This window comes from Mastomys coucha, unplaced genomic scaffold, assembly GCF_008632895.1.
Source record: "Mastomys coucha isolate ucsf_1 unplaced genomic scaffold, UCSF_Mcou_1 pScaffold22, whole genome shotgun sequence".
NCBI lineage: Eukaryota > Metazoa > Chordata > Mammalia > Rodentia > Muridae > Mastomys > Mastomys coucha.
This window is the reverse complement of record NW_022196905.1, coordinates 166542923-166554020: the sequence shown is the minus strand read 5'-3', so window position 1 is coordinate 166554020 and position 11098 is coordinate 166542923. Positions and strand designations below refer to the sequence as shown.

General features: G+C 44.4%; 1 long non-coding RNA gene across 1 annotated transcript; it reads left to right on the top strand.

Moving 5' to 3' along the window:
* Nucleotides 1–667: 667 nt before the first annotated feature.
* LOC116069050 lies at nucleotides 668–1391 on the top strand. Its single transcript, XR_004109814.1, has 2 exons — nucleotides 668–917; nucleotides 1261–1391. It is a non-coding gene; the product is annotated as an uncharacterized LOC116069050 (long non-coding RNA).
* Nucleotides 1392–11098: the final 9707 nt, after the last annotated feature.

Below are 11098 nucleotides of genomic sequence, written 5' to 3'. Positions count from 1 at the left end.
GGGACACAGGATGTTTTTAAACATTTTAGTGAAGTCAATTTACACATGCATTTTCTTTTGGTTTCAGAAAATATGATAGGGCAATCAATAACAGAGTTCAAACATAAAAATATCTGACATTTGGATAAGCTATTTCGGGCAAGTGGGATGGAAGCGTAGCTGCTGGGAAGGGATTTAACATTCGTGACTGTCAAAGAACTGCTTGCTCATGTTTGAAAAATGAGCAATGGTGTCAACTTGCCGCAATGCTCAGAAGTTAATGGATACCGGAAGCTGGTGGATACCCTTGACTTGGTTCACAGTCTTTGGGGTGCAGCCTCTGCAGCCACTTAAACTCTCCAGTCCAGACAACGATGCCAGCTGATGTGTGAAGGGCCACACAGTGTGTTGGAATTTTTTTGGGGGGATGGGGATGGTCTGTAACATTTTAATTCAGCCTCTTGCTGGCACCTCTGCTTACAACATCTCTCACAGCTCTGGCCTTAACAACCTTCAGTGTTAGTGGTAGGCATCCGTGCACCTGCCATTTGGGCACGTTCCTAGTCCTCATGGAGAAGCCTGCCCACTCTGAGCCGGTTGGCAGGGATGCAGAGTTGTGGTGGCACCTTAGGCTGAAGAAACCAAAAATAAAATCGGCCCCTAGATACACCCCACCCACGGTGCGAGTACTTTAAGACTATGCCGGCAAGTTCCTTCAGCATCACGTAACCACTAGTTTTATTCCAGTAATTTTCTGCTATACTTCCTCGTCATTTCTGAACACAGGGAGAGCTGCCGTGGGACTCTGTAGTAAATGAAGAAGCGATGGAGCCAATTCTGCGGTGCATCATGAATCAGAGTGGCCTTCTCCTATACCCCATGAGGCTCTACTTGAGTTGCTCCAAGCATGGAAAGTTTCTCTTGAAGAAACTTTTAAGGTAGGGTGGGGTGGGAGTGGGCGCAGGGGTGGAGTGGGCATGGGGGGGTAGGGTGGGGAGAGATGGTTTTTAGTGGTTAAGAGCACTTGCAGCTCTTACAGAGAACCCGAGTTTCTTTCTCAGCATCCACACTAGGTAGATGCCCTGGCCTCCAAGGGCATCTGCATTCACTGGCCCCCTACCTGCACACCTATTAGCATGATTACCTTGAGATGATAATTGGGTGCCAGCAGAGGCGTAGAACATGGAACAAATCTATCAGCGCAAAGATCCCCCATTCCACAATCCCAACATACAAGACCCATGGTAACAGTTATTCATTTCTACGTTTTTATCATTTCAGACTGTCGTGTGAGTGGAATCACAGAGCATGAGGACTTCATAGTTCATGAGGGATGGTTTTCCCTACTCGGTATCACTAACTGAATGTTCATGGCATCATCTGCATAGTAATGAATTACTCCTTTAAAAACATTTTTCATTCGGCTGCAATCTTCTTTGGCATGTATATACACCTCCTGTAAAACCACTGGCTGAAAAATATGTCTGTTTTTCTATTTGGGGCTTATTATGAACAAAGCTGTCACGAATATTCATGAGTAATCCCCAGGCTTTAATTCTTGGTGATAGGGCTGGAGAGGTGGCTTAGTGTACCAGTAAGAGCACTGGCTGTTCTTCCAGAGGTCCTGAGTTCAATTCCCAGCAAACACGTGGTGGCTCACAACCACCAGTAATGGGATCCAATGACCTCATCTGGTGTGTGTCTGAAGACAGCGGCAGTGTGCTCATACTCATGTAAATAAATAAGTCTTAAAAAAGAATTCTCTGAGATAATGCACATAGTGTGCCTGCTGGGTCATATGATAGTTACATGTCTAATTTTTTTTTTTTTAAGATAGCTCAGACCATCTTCAGATACACATCTTTCCAACTCCACCCTATCAAGTCCTAGAAGTATATCACCACACTGGTTTGCAAGTTTGTTTATTTATTAATACTTGAAAATAGAAAAGGAAAATTTACTCAATGTGGCTATATTGGGAAGAGGGCCAAAGGGATCCAGCAGCCCCTCACCTTAGTAGCCTTCTGCTCCTGAGTTGAGATTAAAGTTGAAACAGAAGGTCAAGGTGTCATTCTGCCCATGCTGTCTCCTCATGGTCTAGGCTTCAGTCTCCTCCTGGACGGTGGCCTGGCAAGTTCTTAGATCTTTGGATCTCTTTCTGGGAGACAAGCTCCCCCTCTGCTTAGTACTTTTCCTTCTTGGGGCATGATATTCTCGGAGAAATTCCCATTTCCTTGGGATTTGTTGGTTCAGTAGTCTGATAATCTGACTGAGAGACTGATGAATATTTCTACAATATTTATATTGCTACACAGCCAGCTACAATTCCCCATTTTCTTTCTTTTAATTTTTTAAAAGGACATTTCCTCCCTTTCTTCCTCCGTTCCTTCCTTCCTTATGTGGATGAGGGTTTTGTCTTCGTGTACATATCACATGTCTGCTGTGCTCAAGGAGGCCAGAATGGAGTATCGGCTCCCCTGTAACTCAGTTCCCTCACATGGATTCTGGGAACCAAATTAGCCCTGTGCAAGAACAGCCTGTGGCCTGTTTGTTTGCTTTTGGACTTATTTATTTTATGTGTATAAGTACACTGTCACTGTCTTCAGACACACAAGAAAAGGGCATCAGATGCCAATACAGATGGTTGTGACCCACCATGTGGCTGCTGGGAATTGAACTCGGGACGTCTGGAAGAGCAGGCAGTGCTCTTAACAGCTGAGCCGTCTCTCCAGCACCCACAGTCTGTGCTCTGTGCTCTTACACTGAGCTACTTCTCCAGCCTCTCTTTCATTTTAACATCTCAGTTTTGAGGTGGAATTAATTTGTCTATATCCGAAACAAATATACTAAGTAGATTGCAAGTAGGAACCAAGGTTAGAAGATGTTCGGTGCCATAGAACCCTTTCCCACAACCTCTTATTTCTTTGTTACTTTTTGAAGGGCTGGCACAAAATAACTCCATTGTTAGCGTGAACCACAATCTATACATGAAGCTGGGGTTAACCTCAAACTTGCCGTCTTCTTACTTCAGTCTCCCAGATGCTAGAATTACAGGCAACCACTACTATTCTCAGTGTGTGCCGAAGTGTTTCCTAGATGTGTCTGTGGGCACTTACATCTCCAGGAGCGGCACACCCTCACCAGCATGTGGCATGGCTGCCACTTTCTTTTTTCTTTTTAAAAATTATTTAATTATTTTGTGTATATGAGTACACTGTAGCTGTCTTCAGACACACCAGGAGAGGGCATCGGATCTCATTACAGATGGTTGTGAGCCACCATGTGGTTGCTGGGATTTGAACTCAGGACCTCTAGGAAGAGCAGCCAGTGCTCTTACCCAGTGAGCCATCTCTCCAGCTCATGCCATTTCCATTCCATTCCAAAAAATTAATACATGTGATATCTCAATAAAAAATTATTTATTATTCTATCATTTTCCTTTACTCAGAGTTTTTGCTTTTATCTTTCCTATAAACATTCATGAAAATGTTTTATTGAGCTAATAAATTGCAGGTACTTAATAATAATAATAATATTAATGAACTGAGGTACATAATTGCATACAACATAATACTTAAAAAGCTCTCACATAAATGACATGAGTGAATCAAGAGGTCTGCTTTCATTACCTCGGGGTGATGCTGCCCCCCAGAAGGCCTGCCTCCCATCATGAAAACTGCATAAAACTTTGAGCTGCAAACAGAGGCTCTGCCTACACGGGCCAGCCAGTCTCCTGCCCAAGGTCCTCCCAGGAGTGCAGACATGGTCTGAAACACATACAATCTTGGGAACTCAAGGTCACCTCTCTCTATCCTGTGCCACGGTTAGCCATTCCTTTATGGACACAGGGGTGAGTCAGATATGGTCATTAACTCCCCTCCCTTCCCCCCCATACCTTGTCTTCCCGTCTCTCATGACTCCACCCTCATGCCATTGGTTCACTGAGAATCAGGAACTATGGAGTCTAACTACTCAGACTTTCTTACCTGGGCCTGGATCTCTGATGTCTAGAAGGATAACAGCAGCCCGGTGTTATCTCTGGAAACCCGGATGATCCAGTCAGAGGATGAGGGTACACCTGGGTGTTCGATTCCAGGGCCCTCAGAATGGAGCCTTAGGGGTCAGCATAAATCTAGTTTCCTGGTGCTGAAATTTGCTAAGAGAAAGAGTTCAGTTGAACTGAGCTCAGTTCTCCAATCACATGCCACATTTAATTTGAATACAGTTTCATCTGGAGTCATTGAGCAATGGCTGAAATGATGAAATTGGAAGACAACTTTCAAGTCCCTAGCATTTCACCTGAGTTTTCTTGAGAATCAGAATTTGCCTGAAATTTAGTTTGTTTTTTTGCTTTTTTTTTTTTTTTTTTTTTTTTTTTTTTTTTTTTTTTTTTAATGCATATGCTACAACTAGAGAATGAACTCTGGGTCTCCTGTCCTAGGCAAGTACCCTACGGGTGAGTTATACCTCCAGTCAAACGAAAGGGAGGTTTGTGTAAGAGCAGTTATATACTGGCAAGTATTTTAAAGTGGAGGGCACAGCTATTTATATGTAATTCTCGTCTCGACCACAAAGCAACTATGAGACCTTAAATGTACTTTCATAGTAAGTTGTACGTAAAAAATTCTCATTTCCCCTCTAACCATAAGAGAAAACCTATGGGGCTGGAGATAAGGCCCAGCAGTAAAGAACACTTACCGCTCTTGCAGGGGGCCCGAGTGCCATTCCCTGAATCCACCTTAAAGCTCACACCCTTTCTAACTCCAGTTCCAGGAGATGCCATGCATCTTCCAGCCTCCTAGGGCATGCCATGTGTATGGTGCACTTACATCCATGTACGCAAATCACTCACACACATAAACTATAAATAAACATTTAAAAATCGTACAGAAAACAATTTATGCTGATTAAGGAAAACTTAGAAAATCCCCAAAGTAAAGTTTTGTTTTTTGTTTTTTTGTTTTTTTGTTTTTTTTTTTTTTAAAAACTGGTCATTAAAGCCATCCCCCAGATAATTGATGTTAACATTTTTAGGTGATTTCTTGCAAAATAGACATTATTAAGCAGCTCTTTCTGCCTGTACCCAAAGGCTTAGAGGAAAGCAGACACCCGGGCCAGTGGGAAGAGTTGCTGCTTTACACTGTTAATGCTCTGCAGTTTGTTCTTATTAGTCATTTGTTTTGAACATCTTGTTATCTAGACCCACACTGCCCTGGAACCCACAGAGATCCGCCTGCCTCTGACTCCTGAGTGTGGGATTAAAGGCGTGTCACTTGGCACTCTTCGTACCTTGCCTTACGCTGTTTCCTGTTGCTATAAATGCATACACAAGCCTGGGCAATCAATGAGTAGAGATTTGTTCCTGGTTCTTAGGGCTCATGCTGGCCTTTGTGTTCAACTCAGCACAGGGCCCCTGGGGCCAAGAGGGATCTGTGTAAGACTCAGACTTTCAGACTCACAAAATAGCCTGTGTCCACTGGTCCAGAATGGATCCCTCAGCCTGGTCAGCTCTTTTGTTTAACATTACAAAGTCCATTATTTTTATGTTTATTTATTGACTGGGGAGGGAAATGCATGCTGTGGTGTATGTGTGGATATCTGAGAATGTCTTGTGGGAATTGGTTCTGTCTTTCCATTGTGGCTTCTGTAGCTTAACCATGGGTTGTCATGCCTAGTGGTTAGTGCCAGAGCCACCTTGCTGCCCAAGGTTCCTATTCAACTCCTAAAGGTCCATTTGGCCCCACCTCTTTATACCTCATAATGACAATTAGATCTTCTATGAGTTTTTCTGGGCCTAGAAGAGTTGTTTTCTCTGAAAACGACATAAGGGTAAATATTACTGTATCCAAGTACCCCTTTTGATTTTCTGACTGTCTGTGCAGTGCTGAGAACCCTTGGGGTTGGTCACCTGCCTTGTTGATGTCCAGGCATCTCCAGGAATAAGTGGTCCCAAGTTGATTCTCACTGATGGTGTGGGCTGTGGCCTCCACGTGGATTTACTAATAACTCCCCCTTTCGTGTGTGATTTCAGTGCTGGGTATGTAAAGCATAAGAGATTCTGAAAAGCCAAGTCAAATTCAGGGCTAAGACACGGTCATGAGGCTGAAGGTTACATGGTTCTCCTGGTGAAGGAGACCAGCCGGCTGCTCCTCCCAGAAGCTCTGTCAGGGTCACAGGACTTGGGATCTTAGCAGCAGACTACAGGCCCCAAGCAGACTGAAAGGCCCTCTGCAGGCAGGAATCCACAGGAATGCCTGCCTTATTTCTGGGGACAGGACGCTCAGTTTTAAGTTTTGATTACAGTCAGATTTAACAGTGTAGCTATGTTTTCCAAACTTCGTTAGTAGGTCTTGCTTGTGGAAGCATGTGTGTATCTATGTGTTCATGTACATGTGGGTGTGTATATGCACACGTATCCTGTTTATATTTTACATTTGATATCATGCATAAACTTCCAGGAGTTCACAAAAGTTTTATCTTCCTCCATCTGACTTTATTCCTGTTCCTTACTACAGTCTCCCTGTGTTATAAACAGAAATTTCCGATGTTTCTGCCACTTCCCATTTTTTTTTTTTTCTACTCTGGAGACTCTGAGAATTTGAACTAAGAGATGGTGCTGGACTCGTTGCTGGACTCGGGCTGCGTGCTGGACTTGTTGCTGGACTTGGGCTGTGTGCTCGACTCGTTGCTGAACTCAGGCTGTGATGGCTGACCTGTGATTCAGAGCTGATAGCTCAGATCATGACTGGTTGTGTGAGTCTGAGATTCAAATCCACATTCTTACCAGACAGGATCCCAGCGTGAAGGGGAAGTGGACACAGCCCCGCCCCTAACCAAGAAGACATTTGCAATTAATCCTGGCTGGGAAGAGGAAAATCAGTTTTCTCCACTGTTGGATATCTCCATCACACTCAAGGGCAAGAGGAGTCAGGCAACACAAAACAGCCTTCGTGGTGTGCGTGTGTGCGTGTGTGTGTGTGTGTGTGTGTGTGTGTGTGTGTGCGCGCGTGTGCATGTGCGCACATGTGTGCTTTTTGGTTAATGTTTTTTTGCTTGCTTTTGCTTTTCATCTGAGGGATGAAGAGGGAGAGAGAATCGGGTGGGTAGGGATGTGGAAATTTTGAGGAGTTGGGGAGGGGAAGAGTAGTATCAAAGCAGATTCTATGAAAACAATTGAAAAAACAAATATATAAAAGTAATTGAGCCTACTTGCAAGTTCATCTTCGTAAGACTGTGAACATAATGTGTGCACTACTCTGAGACACCAAACATAAGCCCCAAAGAGTGAAGTTTCTTTCAAAAAAATGGGAAGAAAAACTATATTCTTCCACCTGTCAAATGAGATTAACAATCCACTATCTAAGTGTTTGCAAACAATTGGCTCTTTGCCGAAAAACTTCAGGGTAAAGTGCAAAAGTTTTTCTTTGTTTTGTTTTGTTTTGTTTTTCCTAGACAGGCTTTCTCTGTGTACTTAGTCCTGGCTGTCCTGGAACTCACCCTGTAGCCCAGGTTGGCCTTGAATTGAGATCTGCCTGCCTCTGCCTCCCAATGCTGCCATTTGGTATAAAGGTATGTGCTACCGCGCCCAGCTCATAATGCAAAGATTTTAATGCAAGACGCAACACTGATTTGTGTTTGTTCTCTACGGCCTGGAGCATGCTGGGTAAGTGCTTTGCTGTTAAGCTGCACATGCAGCCCCTGACATCCTGAGCACTTAGTATGTACCCTAAAAGCACAAGCTCACTGGTACCCATTAATGGCGTAAGAAAGACATGGCTGGTCTGCAGAGACACAGAGAAGCAAAGTAAGCAGTCCCTTGGTTGTCCCATTAGTTAATGACAGACAGGGAGTCAAGCCCTCGATGCTGGAGTCCTATCACTAAGTGCTCACCCGCTATGAGATTGTTTCCTGTTTCTTTCTGATTGTGTCCTTCCTGGCTCAGGAACTCTGAGTGGCTCAAGAAGCCTGAAGCAGTGACTGCAGAAGCCTTTGGCTCAGGATTGGGGGACCCCGTAGCTTCCCATCTCCCTGCTGTTTTCATTAAACTCTCCTTGCACCTGTGTGATGGTTTAAAAAAAAAAAAGGTCAACAAGACGTGATTTGGGGTCACCACGGAAACAAATATCTGGGCCTGCCTGTCTGTGAGGGATTTTCTAGATTGGGTTAGTTTGAGGTGAAAAGACCAAGTCGAAATATGGGTAGCACCATTCCATAAGCTGTAGTCCCAGGCTGAACAGGAAAGAGTGAATGGAGAATAGGCATTCACCCCTCTCAGCCTTGACTGTGGGTGAAGGGTGACCGGCTTCTTCCAGGTCCTGATTCCATGACTGTCCTGGCAAAGGTACTGAACTGCTTGTGAGCCGACCCCTCTTCCTTGCTTCCTCGAGTTGCTTTTGTTAGGCTTTTTCTCCCAACAACCAAAGAAAAATAACTGACAACTGTCCTGTGCTTCCTAGGAACTGGTCAGCTGTGCTCCCCATCAGCGCTTGTACATTCTTTATGTGTGTGGGGGTATTGCTCTAAAGTGTGTGTGTGTGTGCACGCGCATACACACATGCACACATAAGCACTTGTGTGTGGGAGCCACAGGCTGATGTCAATCATCTTCCTCAATTACTTAGCACTTTTTCCCCCCCCTAAAGGGTCTCTTATTGAATGCGGGGTTTACTGATCCAGCTAGACGGTATGGCCAGTAAGCCTCAGGGATCCTCCTGGCTCTGAATCCCCAGCGCTGGGATTATAGGCAAACATCTGTGTTTCCAACTGTGGTGTCCTGTTCTACGAATTTGGTTCCTTGCCTTGCAAGCACTTTACCAGCTGAGCCGTCACCCCGGCCAGCATTTGATCATTTTTGGTCCCAAATCCTCTTTTCACTTTTACACACATCATCTTTCAAGGTCTCTTCAAGGTCCTGTCCCCTTAGTATCCGGAACTGCAGCTGCCCAGGCTCCCCCAACCCTCCTCCCCAACCCCCCCAATTCTTTGTGTGCCTCTGTCTGTTCTGCTAACTCTTCCTTACCCATCATACTCAATGGGGTGCCCCCAGGACTGCGATGTGCCCCCAGATTTCCCATCTCATAGAACTTTTAAATCGCACTAAAACTTATTTGTTATTTTTTTTAAAAAAATGTTTGTGTATTACTGTTTTGCTTGCCTAAATGTCTGTGTGAGGCTGTTGGATTCCACGGGACTGGAGTTACAGACGGTTCTTAGATACCATCAAGTGCTTGGAATTGAACCTAGGTCCTCTGGAAGAGCAGCCAGTGCTTCTAACCACTAGACCATCTCTCCAGTCCTAAAATTTACCCAGAACCTGGGGAGGCACTGTGACTGAAGATGAAGCCAGCGCTCAAGAAGTATACACAGGGGATTCCCAGGGAAAGCTTGTTTATTTAGATTAGCTGAATCAGCAAGTTCAGGATGCAATGAGAGAGATATTCAAGCAACCTCTGGTCTCCACACACAAGCACTTTAGAGTGTGTGTGTGCACACACATACACATGTATGTACATGTGTGCCAATACACAGATGAACACACACCCAAGCCTGAACACTGCAGAATATATATCTTAAAAGCTAAATCTACCATTAAGGCCTCTCTGCTTGCCCAAAGGGGACCATGATTAAGAATTCAAAGTAAATCATTCACGTTTCTATTTTTGTATTGTGTATATATATGGCTTTGTAATGATTTTTTATTTTAATAGGATTTCTTTTTTCCTCCCTTTTTCCCTTCCTTTCTTCCTTCCCCTCTTTCTTTATCTCTCCTTTTGTTTCTCTGAACCCTGGGCTTTCCTGATGCTTCTTTAGCATGTGCTAGACCATTGAAATAATGCTCCTAAGCCAGCTATATTCTTCGTTGGCAGGGACATGGTATAAGAATGTATGCATGTGCCAGTGTTGACCTGTCTAACCCCTTAAAAGATTCCATTTCTCACCATGGTGAACAATGCTTCTGTGAATACTCATAGACACTGTTTGAATATGCAAATATCTTTGTATTTATTCAGCCATGACTTCCTTTAGGACATCCCCTTCAACATCTTCTTGTAGATGAAGTGGAAAATACAATGACCAGAACTGAGGGGAGGGACCTTGCATTCTGTCCTGAGCACTTTGTAAGGCTTCTTACATGTCAGAGTAGCTTAGGGGGAGGATGCCAGACACTGGCATCTATGCTAAACTCTGTACCTGGGCTTCACATCTTTGTACTGTTAATAGCCATCTCAACAAAAACTGGAGGGAGTAATTGTTCCTGAACTCAGGGTCATTGTAATTGAATTGGGGTATGTACATATACATATATATGTGTGTGTATGTATCAATATGTGCTACGCACACTCGTCTACTCCAGTCACATCCAAAATATCGGGGATAAAATCCTGATAAAGGATAAGAGGCAAATAGAACCTGAAAAGGAGATCTGTGCCTCCTGGATTTCAGACAGTCGCTGGTATCCCCTAACTCAGACGTGTTCCAGATTAGTCTCTCCAATCATCAACGTGGCCTCATATTTAGGCATAAAGGTACCCCAAGAAATGATTCGTAAATGGTTAAGATTGGGCATTGTCTCCTGGCTGACACAATGTTTCCATCTATCCTAGTTTAATACCAAGCTGTCCATAGCTTGCAATTGCTCTCAAAGTAAGGGTTTCCCTCACTCAAGGACATTAGCTAAAAGTGTGAGGTCGGAACTCCTCACTGCCTGCCCCCAGGCTAGAACCAGAGAATTAGCAGGAAATGATAGATTGAAATCTCCTGGTCATTGCTTCCAGCAGAACCAGAGAATTAGCCTAGGAATATCAAAATACCTCAACAGGGAGGGCTCCACTCCTCTTCCTCCTGCTTCACATCTAGCTACCAGACCCTGCTGACCTTGGTGTGGGGGTCACCTGCCTAGGTGATTTCAGTCTTGCATCCCCTGCTGTAACCCCCACCTGCCTATGTGACTCTGACATCTGCCCTGTTTGCTGTATGGTATTTAAGCCTGATTCTCACCTTGCACAAATACATTCAGATTCACCACTCCCTTGTGTCTTGAGTCTGTTTGTCATCCGCCGACTTATTGCCCACCTGACCAGAATTCTCATCCCGTGGAAATTGGGGTCCCCGCAACGAA